General features: G+C 32.2%; 1 long non-coding RNA gene across 1 annotated transcript; it reads right to left on the bottom strand.

The window, feature by feature from the left end:
• Positions 1–942: 942 nt before the first annotated feature.
• On the bottom strand, positions 943–2,715 carry LOC117690271 (uncharacterized). The gene is made up of 4 exons (XR_004602363.2): positions 2,666–2,715; positions 1,717–1,746; positions 1,413–1,582; positions 943–1,056 (listed from the first exon to the last, which is right to left on the bottom strand). It is a non-coding gene; the product is annotated as an uncharacterized lncRNA (long non-coding RNA).
• Positions 2,716–12,695: the final 9,980 nt, after the last annotated feature.

The following is a 12,695-nucleotide window of genomic DNA, read 5'->3' as shown; positions in this document are numbered from 1 at the left end:
ATTTAAGTCCAAAGTTGGACAAATTCTAGGTAATTAAAATCGCTCAGTACTAAATTTAATAAGAATTATTCAAATTTTTTTTTTTCATTCAAAGAATCCGCGTAAATTTTTACCCGAGGATTAAATTGATATTGTGATTCCGCAGAATTATGACCCCGTGTAAAAAAAATACGTCTACAGTACTATCTTCTTAAATTATCAGTATCACCGTTCAAGTTTATTTCCAATAAATAAATGTTTCTATTCAAATTAATCATCCAACACATCAACCTTGACTTGCAATATGTGCTTATGCAAAACAGCAGTTCAGCAAGTGACAGTAATTAATGATTATATCTATACAGTATGTAAATATCTTCGTCCGCAACATTCGTCTTTTGCAACTCGGAAACTCATCAGGATTTGTAAAAACACGTGATTTATTCTTTATGTAAGTACCGCTATTTTTTATAATTTTTATATGCGGAAACATCAACAGAAATGCTACATGTATCATGCAAGTTAACCTGTAAAAAATGAGCTCGTGTTACATGCCGACGGATCACAAACGGTAAAATAAAAGCAATCAAACAGCGTCCATAAGAAAAAAATTGAAACCATCCCTTGAACAATCCAGTTTGGTGACTTGTTAGATAGAATGTCCATAGGCTCTAATGACAAGATTGAATACTCCAGAAATCAGGATGTTTTATATACATGTACCTGATTTTTAATTTCTTACATTTTAGTGAAAGAAACATTATAAATCGACGACCAATATGGCGATATTCGGGAAAAAGGGAAAATGATGCGTATTTAAATCTGGCAGTTTCATTAAGAATGCATTAAATCTTACGCCGAGGGTAAGGCGTTTCAGATTAGTGAATCCTGAAGATATATGTCTTTTCATGCATTTATGAATTGCCATCGGATATAGTAAGAAACAGATGGGAAAATACACAGTGGATTTAAATACAGTCTTTTATTCAAGAGTATCACAAAATAAAACCCTTTACATACAAAGCTAGCGCTAATAAAAACAGGATGAAGCTCACACTCGAGTCCAGATTGCATCACCTACAAAAATATAGTAAAATAAACATAAATCAAAGATAAAATGTCAGTTATATTAATATAAAACCAATTTACAGAGTAATTAAGTGACCCTCTTTAAGATATTTTATCATCCCAAAAATACATTTATAATAGAAACCAGTCTTTAAGCATATTGTTTTGTAAATCCCAATAAATATAAGCATTGCATTCTCGTTAAGCTATTATACCACAGGATATATTTTATCAGATTACTTACTGTTTAATCATCCCAATCCCAAGATCTGGGTTATCATAGGAACCATATGGTCTCCAATATTTTCTTGCTTTGTACCAAAACTAGTTTAGATTTTTTTAAAAAAAATAAAAGCAGAACTTACGAATTTTAATCGCCATAGCTCCATGAGTTGTCATATGAGCCATAAGATTTCCAGTATCGTCTGGGTTTCCACCAGTATCTATAGGCTTCCGATGAGGTGAACATAGTCACAGCCAGGACCAACAGAACGAGGAAAACAAATAGGCTAAAGGAGAACTGCATCTTGGGTGTCTGTAGAGGAAATAATTTAAGTCTTGAAAATGATTCAATTACAGAACGTTGAATCTATTTCGTTGTAAATTTCCTTAATGTTTGTACGAAGAATAAAACCAAATTTCCCAATAAGTTTGAACAGTAATTCTTACCAATGCTAGCTGATCAGGACTGTAAAGATTCTGATAACGAAAGAAACAGTTAGTTTGCTTTTATACTTTTCTCCTTAATCAAAGGTCAATGAATGACATTTAGTTACTTTGCGTAGAATTTCTGTCTAAGAAGTTTAATACTGAGTCATCGCTCGACCCTGATATTCATGCTCAAGGTTGCAGAAACGTCTTCAATAGTTATACGCTTTCTAAATCAAACTCCAATGTTTAAATACGCACTATTTGTCTTTTGTCCGACTAACAGCAGATTAGTTTCTGAATTCTTTTGTTACTCTCATCAACGTTTAAATACTACATCATCTATTACAACCTAATTTCAAGGGTATTCAATTTTACCATTAGGACCTATGGGAATTCCATAAATATTAGCAATTCTCTGTAGGTTCTGTCTTTTCTCATTGACCCTTTTTCGATTGCTTTTATTTTTCTTTGGTCCTCTGTCCATATATATTACACAAGCTCATATTTATTATTAAGTTAACTGCACAATACATGCGAAGTTTTTATGTTTTTACGAGTTTTCATGTTTTTATTTAAGTTTTCACGATATGAATAATAAAACAAAGACATTTAGCAATCTTTATATAAAGATTTTAATAAATTGTGTGTCTTGAATTTTACTATCGAATTTCTGAGCGGCAAAAGACGAATGATGCAGACAAAATTATTTACATAACATGCCAATACAAAAATTATTCATAATTTGGTTATCACTAACGGCCACAGTTTTGCATTTGCACATGTTGCAGGTTGGTGTGTTGGGTGAATAATTATGATACATATATTATCAAATTTAAAGGGTACTTGCAGCCCAGCCAATGTGAAACATATGTCAACGAGTTTATTTACCAAATTTTAATGCAAAAAACCGCATCAAAATCGATGCAAAAATAACGGAAGTACGCCGAATCAAAGTGGCTGTTTTTACCTGCTTTGGGAAATCTAATCAAGAGAAAACAGAACCAGGCGATAACGAGGCTTCAGAGGAAGTGACTTCACGAGGTCAACAGGAGGGAAATTTCTTTACAAAGCTATACAAATTAAATTCGATTTTTCAGCCAAAATGATTGATTTAGGTCTGATGGTTTGACGTATTTAGTTATTTTAAGTATTGTAGATATAGAAATTTGTATCCGTTATTATTTTATTACAGTCAGATTTCTTTTTACAGGATTTTGAAATTTGCTATTCTCGTCGCCTTTTACTGATGAGTACGCTTGCATGGGCAGATTTATGTTCATTATTCATTTTTTGATTACATAATATCCTTTCACACACGAGTGATCCGCGACAATGACACTGGTAAACAGGTAAACTAACGAAGCCACTGCTCCAGACACACGTGAATCTGAGGTATGTATACACATGGTACACGAGTCTGGTGAACAAAGAAAGGGTTTCACACCTCTAGACTGGTAAATTTATTTGTGTATAATTAGCTACTCAATTGTTAAAAAATAAAACAGAAAAATAAATTAGACTGCGTTACATCAAGCATTCGTAAGCAGCTGGTAAGCTAATACATGTGTATAGTCCGTCAATCAGTGATTTAAGAATCGTGCATGAGACTATCAAATAGTTAAACTAATGTTCGAAGTAAATGCCTTTATTGTTACTTATCTAATCACTTAAATAATGACCAAATTTACAATTTAGCAATTTAAACATTTTTTATGTGATCAAGTATTTATTTCGGAAGTAATTACATTGGTCTTTATAATTTCTTATTTAATTAAGTGCAACTTTCTTTCGAGCGCTATGGTCAGCAATTTAACGCTTTAAGTCCATATAGATTAAATTGCTATACTGACAACGAATCATTATGAAATCTGAACAAACTTGAACATTTTGACAAAGGATGTAAAAATAAATGTAAAATGAAATTCCATTATCGTATTTTTAAAAGAATACGACACAGACTTAATTATGCAGCCATCTTGGACTTTCGCCGATTTGATCCGTTTATAATCCCGTGTTTGTTTGTTAAAAAATGCATACTATTTTGATTGTTATTGGTCTGATATCAATATTATTGAATAATCGGGCGACATCATTAGTAATGTTATGTCTTATACGAGGAATAGACCCCGCGTTACCTTTTACGAAATATGTATTATCAATATTATTAATCTGTTGATAATGTCACGGAAAAAAACATTCAAAAGAATAACAATATTAACAAAATATGTTTGTTATAACAATAGTGCTTTGATTAAATGTCATTTTGCTACATATGGTGTGCATTTATATGTAAAATGTCTTACACATTTGACTAAATTCATGAAGCAAACAATTTTCTGAATTCAGCATTTTTGTTCGATAAAATACTGGTTTAATCTCAAACAACAGTATATTTAGTCATCCAGGGTTGATAAAGAAATAAAACAACAGAAAAAATGTTCATATATCGATAAAACAATGCCAGAAAACGAACAGTTTTTATACGATATTCCTGTTTCTCATACAGCGGCGTTGACCCCGTGACGTCACAGTTCATCCTGCACCAAATCAGCTTGATTCAAAACTCGTTCAGGTGTGAAATCGGGTTTTCCCCAAATATCACGAAAATTACTTATGCGATCGCTGTAAAATTTTCAGGATGATGTTTTTACACAAAGATCTCCATTATATCAAAAATTGACCGGCACTGCAGGTACCCTTTAAAAAGTTAACAATAATACCGGTTAAATAGAAAAACATTACTTATTTCTTAATGGAAAAGCAATTAACACTGATCACGTGACTTTTGTTGATTACATGAGAGATATCATCGAATATATAGCAAAAGGAGAAAAATTGCAGAGACGTCAAGATGTTCGAATCGTAAATATAACCGATGGATAGACGGAGGAAGGCATCTCTTTGTTAATATTTGCCCCCAAAATCAAAACTTTCCATTTTTTCTTTAAGGTATTCCACTCCTCAATGCTCTTGTATCAAGAATATCTTGAGAAGTATGATTGAAATGTGTAGACATACTTTAAAAATAAAAAAAAATATAGGGGGTCGGCGTTCATCCCTCTGAGTTAAGGCCAATTTAATTGCACCTAAAATGCAATTTCAGCCTGACTAGGATTTGTTGTCAGTATTGTTGATTAAGCAAATTAAATTTATTTCTTCAAATATTGTTTTTGATTATGCACAATGGTCACAGTGGATAAAGGGATTACGAAAACATTTTGTACGAAGCTGCATAAATTTTTGGTGACCTTTTTGCACTTTAATTAGACATTTTCTATATTATACAATTTAAAATGACTTAATGATCAACGATTTAATATAGGCATAAATTGTACATGTTGTTAAAGGTTCTAAATCTATTTTTGTTTTGTTCTAATATCAAAACCACGTTATTCTTTTTCAACAATGTAAAAAAGAAATGCAAAATACCTACATGTTGTTGTATTTTCTGTGTTGGAAATCATTCAACTGACATATTAATATTAATCCAAATGTTCTCATTTTAATAAAAATGTTGGTGATAAATGAATAATTTCTTTTCTGAGTTGTTTGTTGTGCAATATCAACGTTTTGTTAACAGTGTCAATCTTGACTTTTAACTATATTCTTAGATGTCACGCCAAAGGTGTAGGAGACAATTCATAATTCATATTGCATAGTTTTAGTCGGCGACCTTGGCATTTTCTTGTGTCTGTAAAATAAAAGTACTACTGAAGGGAAATAATTCTTTTGATTCAAAATGGATGTCTCACTGCAGGATACTAAATTTTATACTTATTTTTTAACGTTATTATTAATGCTTGGTTAACCTACGAAAGAAGTATCCATATATTATATGAAACACATATTTATCATTAGCTTACGGTGGAATCATTTAAATTTGTGGGGGCCAATTTTCGTGGATTGTGAATTCTTTGTTCATTCGAGGGGGTGTAGTTTCGTGGATGCATCGGTTACTGTTTCATTAACAAAGGTAACTCTTTCTAAAATTGTTTTCGTTGCAGATTTAAATTTGTGGGGGAGGGATACCCATGAATACCACGAAATTTGAGCCACCATGAATTCTAATGATTCCACAGTATATTATCAGTAGTTGTAAAAAGTTAATAAAGTGTTATAAAACTGGGGGGGGGGGTTGTTACATCTTAGATTTGCTAAAATATAATTTAAACCTGAGGTAGCTGATCATGTTTTCGCTGTCCTTTATTGTTATACTTATTATTATGTAAATTCTGTAATTTGATTGCAAGACAAGTGGATAAGTAGATTTTATAACTTTGACTTTTAACGTACAAAATGATGCAAATTCTTCTAACCTTAATGTGAAATAAACAAGGCTAATGAAATGGAAAATATAATGCAAACCGCGTCGCTTTCTTCTGCACTATTGACACTGAATGACTCAGGAAAACTGACTTACTGGGAAAAAAGTAAATATTTTTCATTGAAAGAACACGCAATATGTCTTATCCTACTTTGTTTATCTTTCTTTCTTTTGAGAACATTTCTAAGGAAATAAATTGTTATTTTCGGCAAATCGTTGTTTTTAAAATTACTCCTTTTTTATTTCAGAGGAACGCATATTATATTAAGCCTGTCTCACACAGAACACACGGCTTATACGGTTGGCCACCCGTGTAAACCGTACATACAACCGAACCAACCGTGGCCTTATCCGACTTACACTCGGGCCATTCGAGTGTATCCGTGAAAGCCGTGTATGATTTTTTAAACTTTTAAAAAACTGGCACGGGTGTTATGTCCGTGTATGATCATATTAGCGATCGTACAAGACCGTGTGAGACCGTACGAGACCGTATATACAACCGCACATGAAGTGTTAATCCGGGTCTTGTATGTAGGACTTGAGAACGGTTTCACACGATTCCATACGATTTATATACGATATTGACACGGTTGAGCTCACTCCCCTTGCGCCTTCTGGCCAAAATAATCTCAATGTCTATCAGTCTTATCATGATTTCTAATTCCTTTATTCTGTCATCTGCCATTTTTATAACTTGTCTGTTGAAAATTCGAAAATTAATGAAGCCAAGCCATCAAAACGAGTCAATTTATATCAAAACATACACAAATCTGTGATAATTCGAGCATAACTCGAACAAAAGTCGGTGGGACCGTATGTAAACCCTGTAAATGTCCAGTTAATCGAGTTAAAGTCGTGTTTAATTGTACTAGGCCGTAACAGACCGTATTAGACCGTACTTGGAACCGTACAACAATCGTATGAAAATCGTTTGCAAATCGTGTTCAAACCGTGACAAACCTTGCTTGACCGAGTATATCCGTGCTTTGTTCGTACATACTCGTGCTACATTCGAGTCTAAATCGTACCAACTCATCCCCAGGCACGGTTGGAGCTCAATACTCGTACCAGTCAACCCGTGTATAACCGAGTATACCCGTATTGGAACCGTGTGCCCAACCGTGTTCTGTGTGAAACAGGCTTTATATACTAGATTTGACCCGTGCGTGCACGGGTTGACATTGCATATGATATCGGACATTTACGAAATAGATACACCAACACACCGTATTGTTGACATTTACATAACCAAGCTTAAAGCCTACAATAATGCTTTTAATTTCACTACACTCTGCTTAGTAAGAATAATCTAACTGTGTCTCGGGACAGGCCATCGCCACAGTTAAAATGCTTCCCATATACCCGAATTGTAGCAAAAAATTGCAGAATCGCTCCGAAATGATTTTGGAGAAAATTAATGAAGCTGCATTGAAAATAACAGTTAAATCATTGATAACAAACCATTTTGAGGCTGTTAACATCTTTCATCTAAAAATTTAATGCATATTAATGAAGAATTCAACACTTTTTCACCAACTTTTTTACTTGCTTCGAATTTACACACCATGTTGACATTCGAAACTCTCGGGATATTTCATATTCAATGCACTGAGTTAGAGTTATCTCCCGTATTTCCTTTGATGAACAGAATATATGACAAATTTTCAATGAAAATTTACAGGTATTTGTAATATCGTTTCTGAGTTTATCTATGCAAATGTGATAATGTGGAAACGTAAAGTGAAAAGCCTCTCGTGATTTAGCGTAAATGTAATGCGCATACGCAAGATTGTAAAATCCAAAAGAAATCCAGATGATTTCCGGATTTTTAAAAGACATTTTCGTTGATTATTAATTAGCGAAGCTTGGTTGAGAAAAAATGAGAACAAATTGGTAATCTTCAAGTACCAATTATATTAAAAATGAACAAAACAAAAACAAAGTACTCTTCTGATTTCTCAGTATTAAATCCCGAAAATTCGAGGCTATTATTTTAATATAGTAGTATAGATTTTAAAAATTATTGTCAAAAAGTAATAACGCTTTAAAAAATATTAGTGATTTTTCAGCCAAATATTCATAGTTAAAAAAACCAAAAAAAATTGAACATTTTAGTCCTATTTATACTGATATGGTTATAATTAAAATGTAATCATACATAAAATTGGAAAAATTCTTCAATGTTTAGTAGTTCTGCGAGTGCATTCAGACACCAATGATTAATAAAATATACATACACATTCATTCATTTTTTCTTATACAAATACTATTAAAACATCGATCTAATAACAAAGTCAATAATTAAAATGAGAGATGTATATAGATAAAGTTGAATTTTGAGTTAAGATTGAGAATAATACCGAGAAGTCCGGATACGATCGCTTATTCAGTTAACATATTTTAATGCATATTACTTTGAGAGTTTGTTATCATTAATTCTGACTCACGTTACCAATAAACTTTGTATAAATTAAATCAGATCCAGTGTTCTAATGTTATCCTTTTTTGTAAAACTTAAATTCTTTAATATTTTTGCAAGATGGTTTTATATATTTTATGTGAATAAAATAAGATGGAGGTAATTAGAATTATTGTAAAGTGTCAATCCTAAATTTTTAATATCTTATGCCTTTTTCTATGCTAGGGGAAATGGCTCTTTTTCTTACTTTTCTCTCAGTTGTATTTCTAATTGCTATAATTTTTCTTATCACAAAAATTAATTTTAAAATCTGTTTGTAGTTCTAGTTTTCTGACAAAGTTGACGATAAAATTAAACAAGATAAACAAGTTTCTGCCTACAAAGCTGTTACTTTTAGCAAAAATGCACGGTTTTATGATGCTAAAATTACTTTAGTTTATGTTTATCTGAATCTCAAAAAGTCTGATGACACGTATATTTTCTTCTAATTATTGGTGAAATTTAAGTCCATTAAGTTGAAGACAGCTCTGTTTTTTAACTTGTAGCAGAGAATTTTACGGGTATGGAGTTACCTTAATACAAAATTAACATGCATTAAAATTTAAAATGTAGCTCATTTTAGTTTTACAAAAACAGAAGGTAGACTGATTAATATTATAATTGTTATTGCATAGTAATCAAATACTGCTTTCCTACATTATCAGTATCACCGTTCAAGTTTAATTCTAATTATGTTTCTATTCAAATTAATCATCTAACACATCGACCTTGACTTGCAATATGTGCTTATGCAAAACAGCGGTTCAAGTGACGGCACTGAAGAAGAATAATGATTATATCTATACAGTATGTAAATATCTTCGTCTGCAACATTCGTCTTTTGTCGATCGGAAACTCATCAGGATTTGTAAAAACACATGATTTATTTTTTATGTAAGTACCACTGTTTTTATAATTTATATGCAGAAACATTAACAGAAATGCTACATGTATTATGCAAGTTAACCTATACAAATGAGCTCTTGTAACATGCTGACGGAGCACAAACAGAAAAATAAAAGCAATCAAACAGCGTCAATAAGAAAAAAAAATTGAAACCATCCCTTGAACAATCCAGTTTGGTGACTTGTTAGATAGAATGTCCATAGGCTCTAATGGTAAGATTGAATACTCCAGAAATCAGGATGTTTCATATACCTGATTTTTAATTTCTTAAGTTTTAGCGAAAGTAACAATATAGTTCGACGACCAATATGGCGATATTAGGAGAAAAAAGGGAAATGGTGCGTATTTAAACCTGGCAGTTTCATTAAGAATGCATTAATTCTTACGCCGACCGTTAAGGCGTTTCAGATTAGTGGATCCTGAAGATATCTGTCTTGTCATGCATTTATGCATTGCCATCGGATACAGTGAGAAATAGATGGAAAAATACACAGTGGATTTAAATACAATTTTTTATTCAAGAGTATCACAAAATAAAACCGTTTACATAAAAAGCTAGCGCTAATAAAAACAGGATGATGCTCACACACGAAGCCAGATTCCATTACCTGCAAAAATAAAATGTAGTAAAATAAAAATAAATCAAAGATAAAATGTCAGTAATATTGATATCAAACCAATTTACAGAGGAATTAAGTGACCCTCTTTTAGATATTTTATCATCCCAAAAATACATTTATTATAGAAACCAGTCTTTAAGCATATTGTTTTGTAAATCCCAATAAATATAAGCATTGCATTCTCGTCAAGCTATTATACAACCGGATATATCTCATCAGATTACTTACTGTTTAATCATTCCAATCCCAAGATCTGGGTTATCATAGGAACCATATGGTCTCCAATATCTTCTTGCTTTGTACAAAAACTAGTTTAGATTTTTTTTTTAAAATAAAAGAAGAACTTACAAATTTTAATCGCCATAGCTCCATGAGTTGTCATATGAGCCATAAGATTTCCAGTATCGTCTGGGTTTCCACCAGTATCTATAGGCTTCTGATGAGGTGAACATAGTCACAGCCAGAACCAACAGGACGAGGAATACAAACACACTAAAGGAGAACTGCATCTTGAGTATCTGTAGAGGAAATCATTTAGTCTTAAAACTGATTCAATTACAGAAAGTTGAATCTATTTCGTTGTAAATCTCTTTCATGTTTGTACGAAGAATAAAACCAAAGTTCCCAATAAGTTTGAACAGTAATTCTTACCAATGCTAGCTGATCAGGACTGTAAAGATTCTGATAACGAAAGAAACAGTTAGTTTGCTTTTATACTTTTCTCCTTAATTAAAGGTCAATGAATGACATTTAGTCACTTTGCGTAGAATTAATATCTAAGAAGTTTAATATTGAGTCATCGCTCGACCCTGATATTCATGCTCAAGGTTGCAGAAACGTCTTCAATCTTCATACGCTTTCTAAATCAAATTGCAGTGTTAAAATACGCACTATTTTTCTTTTTTCTCCGACTAACAGCATATTAGTTTTCGATTTCTATTGTTACTTGCATCAACAGTTTAAATTCTACATCGTCTATGACAACCTAATTTCAAGGGTATTCAATTTTACCATTAGGACCTATGGGAATTCCATAAATATTAGCAATTCTCTGTACTGGTACTGTACCAGTTATCGGCTAAGACCAGTTATCGGCTAAACTGAGAGTTCGGGTTTAAAGCACGTATCAATCCAAGATTTTTTAATTCGGTCGTCTGTTTCGAATAAAGAAAAGTATATTTGCTTGAAAACTTTCTTGAATATGTTTTATACATGAGCTTAAACGATCATTGTTTACCGCTGAGTTTACATCTTTGCACTTTCAGCAGTGGGGGAAGTGACGTAATAAGTTAAAAATAGAATATTACTCCTTTGTGATACGTTATTATATCCCTTCTATGATTTCACATATAAAATCAATACATTTAACATGTATAAACAAAAGGAATTCACAAATTTCCGACAGATTCGTAGCGCAATTCAACGCCTAATTGCATAATTATGCTTTGAATAGTCTACGATTTGGTGTATTACCGTCTGATAATAAACGAATAATTTTATGAGTTTTGTTTATAATGTATCATGACCCCGACTACTTTAGTCTGACCCCACAAGGGGCATAATTCAAACTATATTTAGCAGAGTATAAAATCGACATGAACACGGACTTCACTATGTTATTATCACGAAGCCGATAACTGGTACAGTAAATCGTAAAAACTCGGCAAAATCGGGGCGCGCTAAAAAGCACAAAAAAAGATGTTTTGGGTTCTAAATAATGATGTAAACTAACAGATTGATAAATAAGCAGTTCACTTTTAAACGTATGTCAAGTTTTATCCAAAAATATCAAGAAATGAGGAATTACGAAAAGAAAACGTTAAATTTTAGCCGATAACTGGTACAATGCCAGTAGGTTCTGTCTTTTCTCATTGACCCTTTTTCGATTGCTTTAATTTTTCTTTGGTCCTCTGTCCATATATATTACACAAGCTCATATTTATTAATAGCTTTACTGCACAATACATGCGGAGTTTTTTATGTTTTTATTGAAGTTTCACGATATAAATAATAAAACAAAGACATTTAGCAATCTTTACATAAAGATTTTGATAAATTGTGTGTCTTGAATTTTGCTATCGAATTTCTGAGCGGCAAAAGACGAATGATGCAGACAAAATTATTTATAAACATGCCAATACAAAAATTATTCATAATTTGGTTATCACCAACGGCCACAGTTTTGCATTTGCACATGTTGCAGGTTGGTGTGTTGGGTGAATAATTATGATACATATATTATAAAATTTAAAGGGTACCTGCAGCCTAGCCGATGTGAAACATATGTCAACGAGTTTATTTACCAAAATTTGATACAAAAAACCGCATCAAAATCGATGCAAAAATAACGGAGTTACGCCTCTTCAAAGTGGCTATTTTTACATGCTTTGGGAAATCTAATCAAGAGAAAACAGAATCAGGCGATAAAGAGGCTTCAGCGAAAGTGACGTCACGAGGTCAACAGGAGGGAAATTTCTTTACAAAGCTATACAAATTTAATTCGATTTTTCAGCCAAATAGATTGATTCAGGTCTGATGTTTTGACGTATTTAGTTATTTTAAGTATTGTAGATTTAGAAATTTGTATCCGTTATTATTTTATTACAGTCAGATTTCTTTTTAAAATTTGCTATTCTCGTTGCCTTTTTACCGATGACTACGCTTGCATGGGCAGATTTATGTTCAT

The sequence above is a fragment of the Magallana gigas genome, chromosome 8 (assembly GCF_963853765.1).
Source record: "Magallana gigas chromosome 8, xbMagGiga1.1, whole genome shotgun sequence".
Classification (NCBI taxonomy): Eukaryota; Metazoa; Mollusca; class Bivalvia; order Ostreida; family Ostreidae; genus Magallana; species Magallana gigas.
Note: the sequence above shows the minus strand (reverse complement) of the source record. Positions and strands in the feature narration are given on the sequence as shown.